General features: G+C 42.7%; 1 long non-coding RNA gene across 1 annotated transcript; it reads left to right on the top strand.

Moving 5' to 3' along the window:
• The first annotated feature begins 381 nt into the window (after positions 1 to 381).
• On the top strand, positions 382 to 3,149 carry LOC126496310 (uncharacterized). Its single transcript, XR_007590327.1, has 4 exons — positions 382 to 907; positions 1,171 to 1,261; positions 2,230 to 2,353; positions 3,053 to 3,149. It is a non-coding gene; the product is annotated as an uncharacterized lncRNA (long non-coding RNA).
• Positions 3,150 to 3,687: the final 538 nt, after the last annotated feature.

The following is a 3,687-nucleotide window of genomic DNA, read 5'->3' as shown; positions in this document are numbered from 1 at the left end:
ATTACAGATGGCTGTGAGCCACCATGTGGTTGCTGGGAATTGAACTCAGGACCTTTGGAAGAGCAGGCAATGCTCCTAACCTCTGAGCCATCTCTCCAGCCCTTTCAGGGACTTCTTGAAGCTATTTTGAGTTTTTAACCTTCCTGCTTAAGGAGCTTCCTTGCAAGAAGGAATGCGTCATCTTAGAGAAAACTGCTTTACAACAACCTTACATTAGAGGAAGTCTGTGTTTTATGCCAAAGGACAGCAACTTAGTAATACACAGTGTAGTCTAGCCAGATCTAATCTGTGGCCAAGCAGAGCTAGTAGTATTTTGAAGTGGAGCAACCACTGGGATGGGAGATGTGTCTGGTGCTCACCTTTCTCCCACTCATAAGCTTGGCTACTTCACGGCTAGAGACACAAGTGGCACAGGACAGGAGACCCTTCTTCAGCCCATACTGCCAAGAGCAGGATTGCTGTGTCCTGTGTATGCTGCAGTGAAGAAGTCTTCTGTCAAAATGTACTCATAGCTCTAGTTCATGGGTAGACTTCTTCCCTTGCCATAGTTTCCTAACTGCTTCCCTCGCTGATTGCATTTAATACCTGTATTTGCTGTACCTCTAATGCCCAAAGAAAGAAGGCTATGTTTATTTTGTTTTTAAATTAGTCTTGATTTCTAGGATTAAGAGCCCTTCTAGAAAGGTTCCAAGAGAGTCTCTGAAGCCATTTTCTAGTGTCAATGTCATATAAAAGATGAATATTTGGTGGCCAAGGGTTGTTTGACTTGGGATCACGGTTCCCCAGTAATACTGGTGTTTCTCTCTTTAGCATGAGTCTGCCCTGCCCTGGGATGACCACAGACCACATATTACCTGGCGTGGGGATGGGCAGTTTTTTGCTGTGAGTGTTGTTTGCCCACAAACAGGTATGGAAATAAATTACACTTAAAATTTTATTTAATTAAGCTTTAGAAAAGTTTTTTTTTTTCCTTTTGCTTTGAACAGAGTATTGATTACACAGAGTGGGGAAGAGGTGCTGTCCTGGATGGCAGTGGCTTAGGATTAGAAGAGTACTTTGAGGCCGGCTGGTCTGGCGTCACCTACCCAGTGCAAACTTGAGCATGTAGGGTAGGTGCACGTGAGAGTTATGCTCTAAGTGTGTGTGTTTGTTTACTCCACTCCCTTGCAGGGGCTCGGAAGATCAGAGTATGGAACCGAGAGTTTACTTTGCACTCAACTAGCGAGCCTGTGCCAGGACTGGGGCCCCACCTGGCTTGGAAGTGAGTATGAGAATGAGCTTAGGGTTCTTCCTGCTTTCCCTTCCATCCCTTCCTCCTGAACTCAGCTGGATCCTGGGTTCTTCACAGGGTCCCTCATCCCAGGCCCCACACTGGTTGCATCTCTGCAAAGGTTATCACTGTTGATGGGACCATTGTGGGAAATAGCAAGCAGTGCATCTAGTCCTCGTGTGGGAGGCTCTGTGTGACTAGGGGGGCTTTTCTGAGACCTGGGTGAAAAGCCGCTTTCCTCTGGAGAGAGATCCCACAGCAGGCCTTCCGCTGGCTGAGAAATCTGAAGGCTAGACTCGATTGCCTGCCTTCCCTGGCTTCCTCGGTGCAGGGCTTTGTGCGGATTACAGCTTGCCTGTTTTAGGTGCATATAGCTATAGATAGAATAAATGCACCTACTGCTGCAGCGTCTGTCACATGCAAATCCAGTAGGCCTTTAGGTTGTTTCCTACCAGTTAATACTGGTGGGACTGGGTGTTACTTAAGTGTTTGAATTAAGACATTGGAGAAAAATGCTAATGAGGCACATGGACTAAGACTATTTCAGAAGAGAAATGGTGCAGTCCCTGCCTAAGCGTGGAAGGTTCATGATCCATGCTACTGAAAAAGAAGATTACTTAGGATGTCATGCTTAAAATGGTGGAGAAAATAGACTTCTTTTTTTTTTTTTAACCATTCACTTGCAATTTAAATAAAAAAGACTATGTGCAAATGGTGCCTTGCTATTTTTTCCTCTTCCGTGTTGGGGTGATCTGCTTGTCAGAACACAAATGGTGGGCTTCAAACTTTCTCGGAATCATCACCCCCCCCACACACACACCCCTCTTCCTGACTAGAAAAGGGGACTTTTAATTTTTTTTTTCTTCTGACAAAAAAATGACTCTTTTTTTTGTCAGTCTTCTCTGCGCTCAGCCAGCGGGACGAGCTTTTGACTGCTCTAACTCTGGCTTTTCTTTAAGACCTTCAGGCAGTTTGATTGCATCTACTCAAGATAAACCCAACCAGCAAGATGTTGTGTTTCTTGAGAAAAACGGACTTCTTCATGGCCAGTTTACACTTCCTTTCTTCAAAGATGAAGTTAAAGTAAGTGTCTGAAGTCTTTGTCGTCCAGTTAGAGCATTCTTGGCTGCAGAGGTTTGGGGTTGCCAGAGGTTAGGAATGGAGGCTGCTGTGTAGAAAAGATGGCTCTTGACTCTTAGAACAGAAGCGGCATTTCTTCTCTGCTAAGAAAAATCACAGAAAGGAAAGAGAAGTACTAGTTCTTGCTGTTTATTTTGATGACTAACTTTCCCAGCGATAAATATTTAAACATTAAGCAGATAGCTTATGTACTTAAAAACGTGGGTGGGGACACATGAAACCTTTAATTATGTAAAATTTTTTAAAAATTATGTAGGATAATCTTGTGTAAATTTTTTAGAGTTTTTTAATGAAATAACAGTTCATTAGTATTAAGTATGTATGACTAATATAATTACTATATTTAATGTAGTATGAGATATTACTGTGTTTAATAGTCAAATTTCTTGGTTTTTCTAAAAATGTTACATTGCTTTTTGTTAAATTTGTGTTTAAATCTTTAAGCATAATGCATATTTTAAGTCCTTTTTATAATACCAGTTTCACAAATTGGTTTAACAACTGTAGGTTACTAACTTAGAGCTGGAGGTCAGCTCCAGTTTTGCGGAGTTATTTGGTTTATGCGTGCAGGGGATTCAGCTATTATAAAGAGTTTGAAGTAGACAGAGGCTGAAGGTCAGGGGTGTCTTTTGTCCTTACCAGGTAAATGACTTGCTGTGGAACGCAGATTCTACTGTGCTTGCTGTGTGGCTAGAAGACCTTCCAAGGGAAAACCATCCTATTCTGAAAAGTTATGGTATGATAGCCCTTGAACTTTGATTCATGCTTCATGTATTATATCAAAGTAGAAGATTGTGGGGTTTCCTTCCTCTTTCCTCCTTAGGCCTTTGGTGAACTCAGTGTAGCCTGAAGTAGGTAGATGCTGATGGGGAGGGGTTAGGTTTGGATCTCGAGGATTTCCGTCATGAATTATTCAGAGCTCTCTAGAGAAGCAGAACCATTGGGATATAGATAGAGGAGGGCGGGGAGAGGAGAGGTCAGACTGGCTCTGTTTTAAGGAATTGACTCAAATTGTGCCTGTAGGGGAATTTCTGTGGCAGGCTGTAACTTTAGTCAGGATTTTTGTGTTGCAGTATTGAGACAGAATTCTTTCTCTCCTGGGAATCCTGGTTTATTTGTAAGACTTTCATGCATCGTGGGGGTAACCTCTTTCTTTAAAGTCTCTCAGAGAAGGGGTCTAGCGAGATGGCTCAGTGGTTAAGAGCATTGCCTGCTCTTCCAAAGGTTCTGAGTTCAATTCCCAGCAACCACATGGTGGCTCACAACCATCTGTAATG

The sequence above is a fragment of the Alexandromys fortis genome, unplaced genomic scaffold, assembly GCF_014885135.2.
Source record: "Alexandromys fortis isolate MF-2015 unplaced genomic scaffold, M_Fortis_MF-2015_v1.1 scaffold_2599, whole genome shotgun sequence".
NCBI classification, from domain to species: Eukaryota; Metazoa; Chordata; class Mammalia; order Rodentia; family Cricetidae; genus Alexandromys; species Alexandromys fortis.
The sequence above is the reverse complement of the archived record's forward strand: the minus strand, read 5'-3'. Positions and strand labels throughout refer to the sequence as shown.